The 17,500-nt window shown below is 44.4% G+C and overlaps 1 long non-coding RNA gene across 1 annotated transcript in view; it reads right to left on the bottom strand.

Moving 5' to 3' along the window:
- Positions 1-6,630: 6,630 nt before the first annotated feature.
- The window catches only part of LOC121577295, a 67,442-nt gene continuing 56,572 nt past the window's right edge, over positions 6,631-17,500 (bottom strand). Inside the window, exon 3 of the long non-coding RNA XR_006002607.2 lies at positions 6,631-6,654. This is a non-coding gene — a long non-coding RNA (uncharacterized LOC121577295). The remainder of the gene's footprint in view (positions 6,655-17,500) is intronic.

Here is a 17,500-nt window from a genome sequence, read left to right as displayed (position 1 = left end):
TCTCTCTCTCTCTACACCTCTCTCTACACCTCTCTCTACACCTCTCTCTACACCTCTCTCTACACCTCTCTCTACACCTCTCTCTACACCTCTCTCTACACCTCTCTCTACACCTCTCTCTACACCTCTCTCTACATGTCAGGTCGTGTTGTAGGTGTGGTGTAGGAATCAAACGCAGGAAGCAGACTGAATTCCAAAAAGCTGTATTCCTGCCTAAACACAGGCAACAGGACGAAATAAGCCTGACAGCAAAATACGCACGAAGGCGAAAAGACAATGCGCACAAACAGGTGCGTCAGGATGAAATAAGTGCACACACAAGTGCAACGAACGCTCCAGCAAACAGTGGAGAAAATAACGCTCAACCGAGCAATACACAGACTGACGGTGTCACGATCGTCTGAAGGAGCGGACCAATACGCAGCGCGTGGAGTGAACATGATGACTTTATTAAATTAAAGCAACCACGAAAAAACAACAAATGACGATACGTGAAGTCCTCTGTGACACCGACAGAACATACAACACTGGAACAAAAACCCACAACCCCAAGGTGAAAACACACAGTATAAATATGGCTCCCAATCAGAGATAACGAGCCGACAGCTGACACTCGTTACCTCCGATTGGGAGTCATCAACCAAACATAGAAAAAACAACCTAGACTAACCAACATAGAAATACACCCAAGTGAAAATGAACAACCCTGGCTCAATAATCAAAGTCCATGGAGCCAGAGTGTCACAGACGGTAACAATCACACACAACACAAGACAAACACAACGAGAAACTTATAGGACACTAATTACTACAAAACAGAAACAGGTGTAGAAACAAACAGACAAAAGCAAACGAACATGAAACATCAATCGGTGGCAGCTAGAATTCCGGAGACGACGAACGCCGATGCCTGCCCGAACAAGGGAGAGAGGCAGCCTCGGCCGAAACCGTGACAGTACCCCCCCCTTGACGCGCGGCTCCAGACGCGCGCCGACTCCGGCCTTGGGGACGACCCGGAGGCCGCGGCGCAGGGCGCGTCGGATACCCCCGATGGAATTCCGTCAGGAGCGACGGGTCCAAGATGTCTCTCCTCGGCACCCAGCACCGCTCCTCCGGACCGTACCCCTCCCACTCCACTAGATACTGAAGACCCCTCTCCGACGTCTAGAATCCAAGATGGATCTCACGGTGTACGCCGGTACCCCCTCGATGTCCAACGGGGCCGGGGGGGTCTCCAAGATCTCATGTTCTTGGAGTGGGCCTGCTACCACCGGCCTGAGAAGGGACACATGGAACGAGGGGTTAATACACTTATACTCAACTGGTAACTGTAATCTATAACATACCTCGTTCAACCTTCTCAGGACTTTAAATGGCCCTACAAACCGCCGACCCAGCTTCCGACAGGGCAGGCGGAGGGGCAGGTTTCTGGCAGAGAGCCAGACTCGATCTCCAGGTGCGTACACTGGCCCCTCACTGCGGTGTAGGTCGGCGCTCGTCTTCTGTCGACGTATGGCACGCTGCAGATGGACGTGTGCAGCGTCCCACGTCTCCTCCGAGCGCCGCACCCACTCATCCACAGCGGGGGCCTCGATCTGGCTCTCATGCCATGGTGCCAGAACCGGCTGGTACCCCAAAACACACTGAAAAGGGGTTAGTTGGGTGGAGGAGTGGCGGAGAGAGTTCTGTGCCATCTCGGCCCAGGGCACATATCTCGCCCACTCCTCCGGCCGATCCCGGCAGTACGTTCTGAGAAACCTACCCACATCCTGGTTAACGTTGCGTCCACCTGCCCATTACTCTCCGGGTGGTAACCCCGAGGTGAGGCTCACCGAGACCCCCCAACCGCTCCATAAAAGCTCTCCAGACTCTGGAGGTGAATTGGGGACCTCGGTCAGCCACAATGTCCTCGGGCACCCCGTAGTGCCGGAACACATGGGTGAATATAGCTTCGGCGGTCTGCAGGGCAGTAGGAAGACCCGGCATGGGGAGCAAACGACAGGCCTTAGAGAACCGGTCCACAACGACCAGGATGGTAGTATTCCCTTGAGAGAGGGGAAGGTCAGTTATAAAATCCACCGAGAGGTGGGACCATGGTCGTTGTGGAACGGGCAGGGGCAGTAACTTACCCCTAGGCAGATGTCTAGGCGCCTTACACTGGGCGCACACCGAGCAGGAGGAAACATAAACCCTCACATCCCTGGCCAACGTGGGCCACCAATATTTGGCACTAAGACAGTGCACTGTCCGGCCGATACCCGGGTGTCCAGAGGAGGGTGACGTGTGAGCCCAATAGATCAATCGATCCCGACACTCGAGCGGAACATACTTCCGACCCTCCGGGCATTGTGGTGGACTAGGGTCGGTGCGTAATGCCCGCTCGAGCTCAGAATCGAGCTCCCACACCACCGGTGCCACTAGACACGACTCCGGCAGTATGGGAGTGGGCTCCACGAACCTCTCCTCCCCGTCATACAGCCGAGACAGCGCATCTGCCTTCCCGTTTTGTGACCCAGGGATGTAGGTGATCTTAAAAGAGAAACGGGTCAAAAACATACTCCATCTAGCCTGCCGAGGGTTCAGCCTCCTCGCTGCCCGGATGTACTCCAGGTTACGGTGGTCCGTCAAAATGAGGAAAGGGTGTTGAGCCCCCTCAAGCCAGTGCCTCCACACCTTAAGGGCCTGTACCACAGCTAACAGCTCCCTGTCCCCTATGTCATAATTTCGCTCCGCCGGGCTGAGCTTCTTGGAATAGAAGGCACAGGGGCGGAGTTTAGGTGGCGCGCCTGACCGTTGTGAAAGCACGGCGCCAATACCGGCCTCAGACGCGTCCACCTCTACCTGAAATGGTAAAGAGGGATCCGGATGCGCCAGCACCGGAGCCGAGGTAAACAGGTCCTTCAGCCTCCCAAACGCCCTGTCCGCCTCGACTGACCACTGCAGACGCACCGGACCCCCCTTCAAGAGAGACGTGATGGGAGCTGCCACTTGCCCAAAACCCCGGATAAACCTCCGGTAGTAATTCGCAAACCCCAAAAACTGCTGCACCTCTTTCACAGTGGTTGGTGTTTGCCAATTACGCACGGCCGACGCTCGGTCTACCTCCATCTTCACCCCTGACGCGGACAACTGATACCCCCAAAAAGGAGATAGACTCCTGGAAAAACAGACACTTCTCTGCCTTCACATACAGGTCGTGCTCCACCAGCCTCCGCAACACTCTGCGCACCAGGGCCACATGCTTGACACGGGTAGGTGAGTACACGAGAATGTCATCTATGTACACAACGACTCCCTGTCCCTGCATGTCCCTGAAGATCTCATCCACAAATGATTGGAAAACCGACGGAGCATTCATCAACCCGTATGGCATGACTAGATACTCGTAATGGCCCGAGGTGGTACTAAAGGCTGTTTTCCATTCATCATCCTTCTTGATGCGCACCAAGTTGTACGCGCTCCTGAGATCTAATTTCGTGAAGAAACGCGCCCCATGCAACGACTCAGTCATGGTCGCAATCAGCGGGAGTGGATAACTATACTTCACCGTAATCTGATTGAGACCACGGTAATCGATGCACGGACGCAAACCACCATCCTTCTTCTTCACGAAAAAGAAACTCGAGGACGCGGGGGAAGTGGACGGCCGTATGTATCCTTGTCTCAGCGATTCGTCTATGTAAATCTCCATAGCTTTCTTCTCCTCCTGAGACAGAGGATACACATGACTCCGTGGGAGCGCAGCTCCCTGCCTGAAGGTTTATCGCACAATCCCCCTGCCTATGGGGTGGCAACCGCGTCGCCCTCGCCTTACTAAACGCGATAGCCAAATCCCCATACTCAGGTGGAATGTGCAATGCGGGCACCTGGTTTGGACTCTCCACCGAGGTAGCCCCCTACGGAAACGCCCAAACATCTACCCACACACTGAGCAGACCACTCCATCAGAGCCCTCTCCTGCCACGAAATCACTGGGTTATGGGTACTCAACCAGGGCATGCCCAGCACCACCGGATACGCAGGAGAGTCAATCAGGAACAGCTGAATCATCTCCTGATGATCCCCCCTGCGCACACATCCTAAGTGGCGCCGTGACCTCCCTGATCAAGCCCGTACCCAACGGACGACTATCTAGGGCGTGAACGGGAAAAGGAACATCAACAGGAATGAGGGGAATCCCTAACGCTAAACAAAACTTTTTATCAATAAAATTCCCAGCTGCGCCTGAATCTACCAGCGCCTTATGCTGGGCATGAGGTGCTACCTGTGGAAAACATACAGGCATACAGAAATGGGCAACAGAGAGCTCTGGGTGAGTGGGGCGCCTACTCACCTGGAAGGAATCCCCAGTGCGGGACCTGTCGTCATCTCCCCTAGGAGGCCATCCCCAGCACCTAGCCGCGGTGTGTCCTCCCCGACCACAGTTGGTGCAGTGGATGGACCCCCTAGTCTGCCGACTCCTCCTATCTCTAGCGCCAGCGCCCCGAGCTCCATAGGACACGGCTCGGATGCGCTGGAGGATGGAATGGACGGACCCCCCTCAGGGACGTCCGCGGGTAGCCAATAGGTTATCTAACCTGATTGACATGTCGACCAGCTGGTCGAAAGTGAGACTGGTGTCCCTACAGGCCAGCTCCCGACGGACGTCCTCTCTGAGGCTACATCGGTATAGATCGATGAGGGCCCGCTCATTCCACCCTGCATCTGCCGCTAGAGTACGGAATTCGAGTGCGAATTCCTGGGCACTCCTCCTCCCCTGCCTGAGGAAGACCAGACGCTCCCCCGCCGCTTTTCCCTCCGGGGGATGAGTCGAACACCGCCCTAAAGCGGCGGGAGAACTCGGTGTATGTAATAGTCGTGGCGTCGATCTTCCTCCACTCCGCGTTGGCCCACTCCAACGCTTTACCGGCCAGGCAGGAGATCAGGGCGGACACGCTCTCATGCCCTGAAGGTGCCGGATGTACTGTGGCCAGGTACAGCTCTACCTGGAGCAGGAATCCCTGACACCCAGCTGCGGTCCCGTCGTAGGACCTCGGGAGAGATAGTCGGACTCCGCGAGGTTCCGGCGCTGGACTGGGTGGGCTGGCCGATGGTGCTGGCAGGGCGGCTGGCGGTGGAGGCGGACCCCAGCCTCGGAGGGTGGTCATCACCTCCTGCAGGGGCGGCCCCCGTCTGCAGGAGCTGCTCTTGCTGTTCCCGAACCTGGGTTTCCAGTCTTGAATGTGCTGCTTCGGCTCCTGCTGATTCCATACTGTAAGGTGTGTGATTCTGTCAGGTCGTGTTGTAGGTGTGGTGTAGGAATCAAACGCAGGAAGCAGACTGAATTCCAAAAAGCTGTATTCCTGCCTAAACACAGGCAACAGGACGAAATAAGCCTGACAGCAAAATACGCACGAAGGCGAAAAGACAATGCGCACAAACAGGTGCGTCAGGATGAAATAAGTGCACACACAAGTGCAACGAACGCTCCAGCAAACAGTGGAGAAAATAACGCTCAACCGAGCAATACACAGACTGACGGTAACAATCACACACAACACAAGACAAACACAACGAGAAACTTATAGGACACTAATTACTACAAAACAGAAACAGGTGTAGAAACAAACAGACAAAAGCAAACGAACATGAAACATCAATCGGTGGCAGCTAGAATTCCGGAGACGACGAACGCCGATGCCTGCCCGAACAAGGGAGAGAGGCAGCCTCGGCCGAAACCGTGACACTACACCTCTCTCTACACCTCTCTCTACCTCTCTCTCTACCTCTCTCTCTACCTCTCTCTCTACCTCTCTCTCTCTTTACCATGTGATCATTGCTTACATCATCAACAGCAGACTCCTGAGTTCTGACCAAACTGTGTGTACGATTTTATTTTATTTGAGTTCCTTTCAGTCAATGTTTTATCAACTCAGTAGACAGACTATGCATGGGCTTTTCTTTCTAGAGTAATAAAGTCAAAAATACTGAAAACAAAGCAAAGGATAGTCAAAACATGTTTATGACGTTAAAATAAGGAGTCTGCATCTGTGCCTTAATCTAAGTAGATCCCAAACTATTAAAATTCTTCACAGAGGTTCTTATTGTTCCAAGTTCACCCACAGGTACCATCACAGGAGTATGAATCCAATAACAGGCCACTGATTCTAGCACTTTGAATATAATGGAATCAATTCAGACACGCACACAGATAGACAGACAAACAGACAGGAAATACAGACACAGACGGTCAGACAGACAGACACACATGCAGACACAGAGAGAGAGAGAGAGAGAGAGAGAGAGAGAGAGAGAGAGAGAGAGAGAGAGAGAGACAGACACATAGACAGACAGTCATCAGTCATACAGACAGACCGATAGACAGTCAGACAGACAGTTAGACAGACAGACAGACAGAAACACAGACAGTGGGACAGACATATAGACAGACAGACAGTTCGATAGACAGTCAGACAGACAGATAGACAGCCAGTCAGTCAGCCAGCCAGTCAGCCAGCCAGCCAGCCAGTCAGCCAGCCAGCCAGCCAGCCAGCCAGCCAGCCAGATAGACAGTCACTTACCCTGCTGCCTGATGACGTGTCATCTAGACAGTCAGATAGATAGACATACAGATAGACAGGAAGTAACTTACCCTGCTGCCTGATGACGTGTCATCTGAAAGAAGAAGACAAAACAAGCAGTTACACTGTGGTGGAGAAGGAGACAAGGAAACAAGACAAAGGAAACAAGGAGACTAGCTAGGAGACACGGTCACAGAGTTCATGTGCTCATCACAACTCAATGAGGGGAATAGAAACCATAATAAAAGACAACAGGGAACATGCTGTATGTGGAAAATTACATTATAGACAGACAATGCTGTATAGAATAACAACATCATTGAAATAGGTTCTGAATGTTCTAGGTCATTTCTTAAAGTTTTAGGTAACTTTACATTTTTTACGATGTTCCCTAAAATGACTTTGTTTGTCAAAAAAAATTTGACTAAAATCACCTTTACGTTTAATCAGAATCCAATAGTATGAAAAAGTATACAAACTGCCGAAACATTAAAACGTAGAAAAAAGAAAGGATCTTCTCTTGTCATTGTGACATGTTAAGAGAATGAAGAGGGTGTTTGTTGTTTTAAACATTCCTTCAGAGAGAACTGGCTTTCCAAACCTCACCAAGGGAGCTATTTTAGACTGAAGTCCTCACAATGACGTCAATACAGAGGTATAATGCTTTAGGCCCAATCCTAACGGTGTGTGTGTGTGTGTGTGTGTGTGTGTGTGTGTGTGTGTGTGTGTGTGTGTGTGTGAGTGAGAGAGAGAGAGAACCCCCCAGTAGTGAGTCCTCACTATGACATCAATAGAGGTATAATGCTTTAAGCTCAAACCCAACAGCAGACCATTTAAACATACTGTATGTATATGATACTACACAGACACAGACACACACACACACACACACACACACATACACACACATACACACAGACAGACACAGACACACACATACACACACAGACACAGACACACACACACACACCCAAGCACACACCCAAGCACACACACACTCCCTCATACTGAAGCCAGTGAAGATGCTATCCTCTATAAACATTAGGGATGTGCATCTCTCCTTTCATGAACGATTCGATACGCATCTAGATACCATACAGGAACGATACGCTTTCGTTTGAAACGCTTCGGTGTGATTCGGGTTGATTAGGGGAACGAATCGATGCATGAACACATTCATTTTCCATTTTAAATGAAAATCTGCTGGAGCTCAGGATCTGGACCTCTCTAAATTGCATCTGTCTGAGATGACTTCTATGTGGTCCTCTGTAGCTCAATTGGTAGAGCATGGCGCTTGTAACGCCAGGGTAGTGGGTTCGATCCCCGGGACCACCCATACGTAGAAATGTATGAACACATGACTGTAAGTCGCTTTGGATAAAAGCGTCTGCTAAATGGCATATTATTATTATATTATTATAAGCTGAGTTGCCCTCTGTTAGTGTGTCTGTGTGTGTGTGTGTGTGTGTGTGTGTGTGTGTGTGTGTGTAGGCACCTGAGCTGAGCCATTGGGCAGACTGAGCATCTACCCCCCCACGATTGGGGGGGGGAGCAATTTATGCTTTTTGTCCCCCCACTTATATCTGAAATCTCCAAAAAAAATGGATTAACTTGTCATTTTATCTGAAATCACCAATAAAAATGGATTAACTTGTCATTTTATCTGAAATCACCAATAAAAATGGATTAACTTGTCATTTTATCTGAAATCACCAATATAAATGGATTACCTTGTCATTTTATCTCAATTCACCATTAACAACTGATTAACTTGTCATTTTATCTGAAATCACCAATAAAAATGGATTAACTTGTCATTTTATCTGAAATCACCAATGTAAATGGATTACCTTGTCATTTTATCTCAATTCACCATTAACAACTGATTAACTTGTCATTTTATCTGAAATCACCAATATAAATGGATTACCTTGTCATTTTATCTCAATTCACCATTAACAACTGATTAACTTGTCATTTTATCTGAAATCACCACACACAACTGATTAACTTATGTTTTTGTAGATAAAGCATGTTTTTGAGCCAATCCTGTGTAAATATTTATTCCCCGTCTCAAAAGCGAATTGTTTAGACAGTTTGGATTTTTACGCTACAACCAATGAACGCGACCATGTGCAGCTAGCAAAAAGGATTTATGTATTTTATGAAATTATCTTGTTAAATGTAAAAATGACCAAACACACTGACTGTTTAAAGCAAAAACTACCAAAACTATTTATTCTGGTGAACCTGAACAATCTAAATCAAATCTGAATGATTGAAAACCCCAATAAGCAGTTGGTTGTGAGCTACATCCACTCCGGTAAAACAACACCCTTTTCTACAGCGCATTTGGTAACAATGACCCAGTAAATAACATTGGTTGTCACTCAACTAATAAAGCCTATGATTTGACATTGCGAATGCCATTTTACAAGGATCTGAATGTTGAAGGTGCCGCGCATAATAGCCTATTAGAACAGGGATATCTTATTAGAACAGGGATGGCCTATTAGAACAGGGATAGCCTATTAGAACAGGGATATCCTATTAGAACAGGGATATCCTATTAGAACAGGGATATCTTATTAGAACAGGGATGGCCTATTAGAACAGGGATATCCTATTAGAACAGGGATATCCTATTAGAACAGGGATATCCTATTAGAACAGGGATATCCTATTAGAACAGGGATATCCTATTAGAACAGGGATAGCCTATTAGAACAGGGATATCCTATTAGAACAGGGATAGCCTATTAGAACAGGGATGGCCTATTAGAACAGGGATATCCTATTAGAACAGGGATAGCCTATTAGAACAGGGATATCCTATTAGAACAGGGATAGCCTATTAGAACAGGGATAGCCTATTAGAACAGGGATATCCTATTAGAACAGGGATGGCCTATTAGAACAGGGATAGCCTATTAGAACAGGGATATCCTATTAGAACAGGGATAGCCTATTAGAACAGGGATGGCCTATTAGAACAGGGATATCCTATTAGAACAGGGATAGCCTATTAGAACAGGGATATCCTATTAGAACAGGGATAGCCTATTAGAACAGGGATATCCTATTAGAACAGGGATAGCCTATTAGAACAGGGATGGCCTATTAGAACAGGGATAGCCTATTAGAACAGGGATGGCCTATTAGAACAGGGATAGCCTATTAGAACAGGGATAGCCTATTAGAACAGGGATAGCCTATTAGAACAGGGATAGCCTATTAGAACAGGGATAGCCTATTAGAACAGGGATAGCCTATTAGAACAGGGATGGCCTATTAGAACAGGGATAGCCTATTAGAACAGGGATATCCTTTTAGAACAGGGATAGTCCTACCTCTCGTTAGCCTAAGTGGAGTCCCCAGAAAACGATAACATCCTGTTTTCAGGGATACAGTATTTTTACCTGCTACGTTAGGTTAACCTCTCGTTGGCGAAAGCAGCTGTGTCTCCCACTCTGTGCGCACAGTTGTTATCTGACAGTAATTTGCAGTTACAAGCATAAAAGTTTGATAGGCTACTGAACTGAAGGAGAGGACGCATCGAAACAAATTAGAGGAATTTTCGGAATAAAACATGAGTAAAAAGGGCCTCCCGAGTGGCGCAGCGGTCTAAGGCACTGCATCGCAGTGTTCCGGCATCACTACAGCCTGGCATCCCAGGCTGTGTCACAACCGGCCGTGACCGGGAGTCCCATAGGGCGGCGCACAATCGGTCCAGCGTTGTCCGGGTTAGGGGAGGGTTTGGCCGGGGGCGGCTTTACTTGGCTCATCGCTCTCTAGCGACTCCTTGTGGCGGGCCGGGCGTGCTGCATGCTGACTTCGGTCGTCAGTTGAACGGTGTTTCCTCCGACACATTGGTGCAGCTGGCTTCCGGGTTAAGCGAGCGGGTGTTGAAAAAAAGCGCGGCTTGGCGGGCCATGTTTCGGAGGACACATGACTTGACCTTCACCTCTCCTGAGCCCGTTGGGGAGTTACAGCGATGAGACAAGATTGTAATCATGAAATAGGGGAGAAGAAGTGGGTAAATATTACAAAAATAATATAATTACATGAGTAAAAAATAAATAGTGAACCTGCGATATGTAACGTTTCAATCAGTTTTCTGACCGTTGCATGATTGGTTTGGGCTCCCGTGGACCGACAGATCTGGCGATGCACTGGTATCGTCATTTAATATTTGAACCGGGGACTGATGCTTATCGTTGAATCGTTTACATACTTAACAACTATCATTCACTTGTATTGTGAGACTTGTTCACAAATGTACTACAAATACAGTTAGATGTAGTTTATTACATTAAGGATACAATAATATTACTTAATTTTTTGTATTTAATATTATTTCAGTTGTGGCAAGTCGGATAAGATAATGATAAAGACATAACAGGCAGTTAAGTTTAGTGAAGAATAGGGTTAAGGTTTGGGATAGGGTTACATGGTTAAGTTAAGGGTTAAGGTTTGGGATACGGTTACATGGTTAAGTTAAGGGTTAAGGTTTGGGATACGGTTACATGGTTAAGGTAAGGGTTAAGGTTTGGGATACGGTTACATGGTTAAGTTAAGGGTTAAGGTTTGGGATACGGTTACATGGTTAAGTTAAGGGTTAAGGTTTGGGATAGGGTTAAATGGTTAAGTTAAGGGTTAAGGTTTGGGATAGGGTTACATGGTTAAGTTAAGGGTTAAGGTTTGGGATAGGGTTAAATGGTTAAGTTAAGGGTGTCACGCCCTGGCTCTGGGGACTCTTATATGTTGAGCCAGGGTGTGTAGGGTCTATGTTTTGTGTTCTATGTTCAGTTTCTAGTTCATGTGTTTTCTAGGTTGGCCGGGGTGGTTCTCAATCAGAGGCAACGAGAATCAGCTGTTGCTTGTTGTCTCTGATTGGGAACCATACTTAGGCAGCCTGTTGTGCACTTGTGTTTTGTGGGATCTTGTTCCGTGTTGGTTTGTGTTCATGATCGAGGACTTCACGTTTCGTTTTGTTGTTTTGTATTTTTGTATCGTGTTGCTAGTACACTATTAAAGAGATGTACGCATATCACGCTGCGCCTTGGTCCACTCATTATGACGATCGTGACAAAGGGTTAAGGTTTGGGATATGGTTACATGGTTAAGGATAGGGTTAAGGTTTGGGATAGGGTTACATAGTTAAGGATAGGGTTAAGCTTTGGGATAGGGTTACATGGTTAAGGATAGGGTTAAGGTTTGGGATAGGGTTACATAGTTAAGGATAGGGTTAAGGTTTGGGATAGGGTTACATGGTTAGAGTTAAGGGTTAAGGTTTGGGATAAGGTTAAATGGTTAAGGATAGGGTTAAGGTTTGGAATAAGGTTAAATGGTTAAGGATAGGGTTAAAACAACAAAATATAAAATGAGTGTCTACCACTGGGATTGAACACGCAACCTTCAGATCCGGAGTCATGTGATTACGCCCATCTACCACCCCTGTCCACACCACCCTAGCAAAACCCAAGCATACTTGATGGTAATAGCGGTCACTGTGCCCCTAGTAGACTGTTTTGAAGGCATTTCCCTACGTGCTCAGGACATGGACAGACGTCCAATTTCGAGACCAGGGGTGCCCAGACTTTAGTTACATTGAATCTACTTTTTCCACCCTCTTTGTACTTTTTGTAAATGGGTAACTGAGTGCTATTAATAAAGACCTTGAATGCCACAAAAATGTCCTCCCCTCAAGTTTTTCCTTTCAACAATATGATTTTGAGCAGTTCCACTTTGGCAGTCATATCTTCAAACACCATTCTGATGAAAATGCACAACTGAGATGTGTCGATCACATCTGTCGACTCGTCAAATTGAAGTGAAAATAACAAGCACTAATTTATGTATTTTTTTAAGATGCTCCCTCAAGTCCTCATCCATCATGTCACAGCGCCGTGTAACAGTATTTCTGGATGGCTGAACATCCTTAATAGCGGAAATTATTTTAATTATTATTAATTTTTTTTAATCATCAAACAATGATTCTGCTGCCTGTGAAAAGGCCTCTTTTAACATTTCTCCATTCTGGAATGGGTTCTTGTGCCTTGCTAGTATGCGACTCACCCGGAATGATTCAATCGTGGCTGCCTTTGATTTTGAGCTGGGCCTTGTAAAGATCAATTGTTGAGACTTCAACTCTTTTTATTTTCTCTTACGTAGTTCACTTTTAGCTGGAAAGTGACTTTCATATTTCTTGTGAACAGTTTTGAAATGTATCGTGACATTTCCCTTCTTAGCAAGAGCTACGTTTGAACGGCAGATCAGACACACACGTTAAATTTTTTTGTGGTGAAATAATGATCTTCCTCCCACTCACTGGGAAAGTGGTAGATTTTCGGTTTCTTGCTGCTTGGTCCAGCACTCAGACTTAAAATGTTTCTGTGGTACTGACTCAGAACTAAATGAGAAGTCACATCAACTCTATTTTTTAAAGTTATGATAACAAATTAACTTTTTTCCCAGCATCATCTACTGCAGGTTGTTGTTTTGGAATTGTGTTTTTGCACAATTGATTGATTTATTTAATAATCTTATGCTACACAAAGATAAATATTAATAGGAAAACGAAAGCGATCGGACCACCATCTAATTGGCCTCCATATAACTCTTACAGAATTGTCATGTGGACGGGGATATTGGAAATTTAATCAAAGCCTATTGGATGACAATTTGTTCTTAACTAAGACAAAGTAATTCATAATATACTTTTTTTCTGCACAACATACAGTTGAAGTCGGATGTTTACATACACCTTAGCAAAATACATTTAAACTCAGTTTTTCACAATTCCTGACATTTAATCCTAGTAAACATTCCCTGTTTTAGGTCAGTTAGGATCACCACTTTATTTTAAGAATGGGAAATGTCAGAATAATAGTAGAGAGAATGATTTATTTCAGCTTTTATTTCTTTCATCACATTCCCAGTGGGTCAGAAGTTTACATACACTCAATTAGTATTTGGTAGCATTGCCTTTAAATTGTTTAACTTATGTCAAGCGTTTCGGGTAGCCTTCCACAAGCTTCCCACAATAAATTGGGTGAATTTTGGCCCATTCCTCCTGACAGAGCTGGTGTAACTGAGTCAGGTTTGTAGGCCTCCTTGCTCGCACACGCTTTTTTAGTTCTGCGCACACATTTTCTATAGGATTGAGGTCAGGGCTTTGTGATGGCCACTCCAATACCTTGACTTTGTTGTCCTTAAGCCATTTTGCCACAACTTTGGAAGTACACTTGATGCTGCCACCCCCGTGCTTTACGGTTGGGATGGTGTTCTTCGGCTTGCAAGCAACTCCCTTTTTCCTCCAAACATAACGATGGTCATTATGGCCAAAGAGTTCTATTTTTGTTTCATCAGATCAGAGGACATTTCTCCAAAAAGTATGATCTTTGTCCCATGTGCAGTTGCAAACCGTAGTCTGGCTTTTTTATGGCGGTTTTGGAGCAGTGGCTTCTTCCTTGCTGAGCGGCCTTTCAGGTTATGTCGATATAGGACTCGTTTTACTGTGGATATAGATACTTTTGTACCTGTTTCCTCCAGCATCTTCCCGAGGTCCTTTGCTGTTGTTCTGGGACTGATTTGCACTTTTCGCAGCAAAGTACGTTCATCTCTAGGAGACAGAACACATCTCCTTCCTGAGCGGTATGACGGCTGCATGGTCCCATGGTGTTTATACTTGCGTACTATTGTTTGTACAGATGAACGTGGTACCTTCAGGCATTTGGAAATTGCTCCCAAGGATGAACCAGACTTGTGGAGGTCTACCATTTTTTTTCTGAGGTCTTGGCTGATTTCTTTTGATTTTCCCATGATGTCAAGCAAAGAGGCACTGAGTTTGAAGGTAGGCCTTGAAATACATCCACAGGTACACCTCCAATTGACTCAAATGATGTCAATTAGCCTATCAGAAGCTTCTAAAGCCATGACATAATTTTCTGGAATTTTCCAAACTGTTTAAAGGCACAGTCAACTTAGTGTATGTAAACTTCTGACCCACTGGAATTGTAAACAATTGTTGGAAAAATTACTTGTGTCATGCACAAAGTAGATGTCCGAACCGACTTGCCAAAACTATAGTTTGTTAACAAGAAATTTGTGGATTGGTTGAAAAATGAGTTGTAATGACTCCAACCTAAGTGTATGTAAACTTCCGACTTCAACTGTAGGTACAGCAGATCTCCATATTGTATGGGACACTTTTAAATGTACTTTTAGAGGCCATTCAATACAATACTCATCATTAAAACAAAAGCTGTTTAGGTCAAAAGAGATCAGACGAATAAAGGAAATAGAGGAAATAACAGTGCAGGTAGATGGTAATGGAAGCTGGACTATAGAGGCACAAAATAGGTTAGAGGAAAAACAAAAATAATTGGAGGTACTTATTCAAGAAGTGTAATGTATTTAAAAAATTAAGCGAATTGGATGGAAAATTGTGAAAAATGCACAAAATGCTTCTTGAATCTTCAACATAGAAATGCTACCAAAAAGAATGTACAGAAACTCGCTACAAATGAATCATCCATGATTCACCAAATGATATTTTGAAAGAGGAAGCAAAATATTTTAAGCATGTGTTTTCTTGTCAGTCTCCTCCATTTCCACTGAATGATGTTAACTGTAAGGATTTCTTTCCTAATAATAATAATAATAATAATAATAATAATAATAATACAGAAAGACCTGTGTGAAGGCCAACTTATAGAAGAGGAACTTTTTGAGGCAATGAAATATTTTCAGTCTGTAAAAACCCTTGATGGTACACCAGCAGAGGTATATCAGACCTTGTTTGATGTACTCACAAAGATCCATTATTAGCATGTTTTAAATATTGCTATAAAAATGGTAGACTTTCAGGTACTCAACAAGAAGGTCTGATTTCATTACTACTAAAACAGGACCCACGTGGTAAGTATAAAGATCCAGTCCATTTAAAAAAAAAAACTGGAGGCCTCTCACACTTCAATGTTGTGATGCGAAAGTCCTGGCAAAATTCATAGCACATAGAATAAAAAAAGGTTTTACCAGATATTGTTCATCCTGATCAGACAGGTTTTTTACATGGACGATATATTGGAGATAATATATGACAATTACTTGAAACAATTGAACATTATGAAACATCAAATATACCAGGCCTGGTCTTCATAGCAGATTTTGAAAAGGCGTTTGATAAAGTACAACTAGAATTTACATATAAATGCCTGGATTACTTTAATTTCGGTGAATCTCTTATACAATGGGTTAAAGTTATGTACAGCAACCCAAGGTGTAAAATATTAAATAATGGTTACTTCTCAGAATGTATTGAGCTTTTAAGGAGTAAAACAAGGCTGTCCGTTGTCTCCATATCTATTTATTATGGCCATTGAAATGCTAGCTATTAAAATTAGATCCAACAAGAACATCAAGGGGTTAGAAAAAAACAAAAGTGTAAGTGTATGCCGATGACTCAAGTTTCTTCTTAAGTCCGCGATCTGGATCCCTGCACAGTCTCATTGAAGATCTTGATCACTTTTCTAACCTCTCTGGACTAAAACCTAATTATGACAAGTGTACCATATTACGTATTGGATCGTTAAAAGACACAGTGTTTACACTACCTTTTAGTTTACCAATAAAATGGACGGATGGTGAAGTAGACGTACTTGGTATTCATATCTAAAAAAAATATCAATTAACTTACCACAATCAATTTCAATAGAAAGTTCGCAAAAATAGATAAGATTCTGCAACCATGGAGAGGTAAATACTTGTCTATTTATGGAAAAATCACATTGATTAACTCTTTGGTCCTATCACAGTTTACTTACTTACTGATGGCGCTGCCTACTCCAGACGACTCATTTTTTTAATCATATGAGCAAAAAATCTTTCATTTTATTTGGAATGCTAAACCAGACAAAATTAAACGTGCCTATTTATATAATGAATATGAGTTTGGGGGGCTAAAATGATTAAATATTAAAGCTTTAAACCTCTCACTAAAAGCTTCACTCATACATACGTTATACTTAAACCCAAAATGGTTCTCCAGTAGATTATAAAGAAAGGCTCATCCTCTGTTCAAAAATTGCCTTTTTGCCTTTATATAGATTACAACTTCTCATTTCCGACTAATTTAAAATGAAATTTTGTTTCAAGTATCGCCCTTTCTTAAACAAGCCATACAAAGCTAGTTACAATTTAGTTTTATCCTCCAGAAAAGATAGAACAAATATTACAACAAATGTTATGGTTAAACTCAAATATACAGATTAATAAACAAATCGTATTATATTTTTTAATGATATTATGAATATAAATGGTGGAGTTATGTCACATATGCAGCTATCGAAAATATATGGGAATGTCTGCTCAATCCAAACTTACAGTGGGGAAAAAAAGTATTTAGTCACCCACCAATTGTGCAAGTTCACCCACTTAAAAAGATGAGAGAGGCCTGTAATTTTCATCATAGGTACACGTCAACTATGACAGAAAAATTGAGAAAAAAAATTCCAGAACATCACATTGTAGGATTTTGTAATGAATTTATTTGCAAATGATGGTGGAAAATAAGTATTTGGTCACCTACAAACAAGCAAGATTTCTGGCTCTCACAGACCTGTAACTTCTTCTTTAAGAGGTTCCTCTGTCCTCCACTCGTTACCTGTATTAATGGCACCTGTTTGAACTTGTTATCAGTATAAAAGACACCTGTCCACAACCTCAAACAGTCACACTCCAAACTCCACTATGGCCAAGACCAAAGAGCTGTCAAAGGACACCAGAAACAAAATTGTAGACCTGCACCAGGCTGGGAAGACTGAATCTGCAATAGGTAAGCAGCTTGGTTTGAAGAAATCAACTGTGGGAGCAATTATTAGGAAATGGAAGACATACAAGACCACTGATAATCTCCCTCGATCTGGGGCTCCACGCAA

This window comes from Coregonus clupeaformis, chromosome 1 (assembly GCF_020615455.1).
Source record: "Coregonus clupeaformis isolate EN_2021a chromosome 1, ASM2061545v1, whole genome shotgun sequence".
NCBI classification, from domain to species: Eukaryota; Metazoa; Chordata; class Actinopteri; order Salmoniformes; family Salmonidae; genus Coregonus; species Coregonus clupeaformis.
This window is presented reverse-complemented; position numbering and strand designations above follow the sequence as displayed.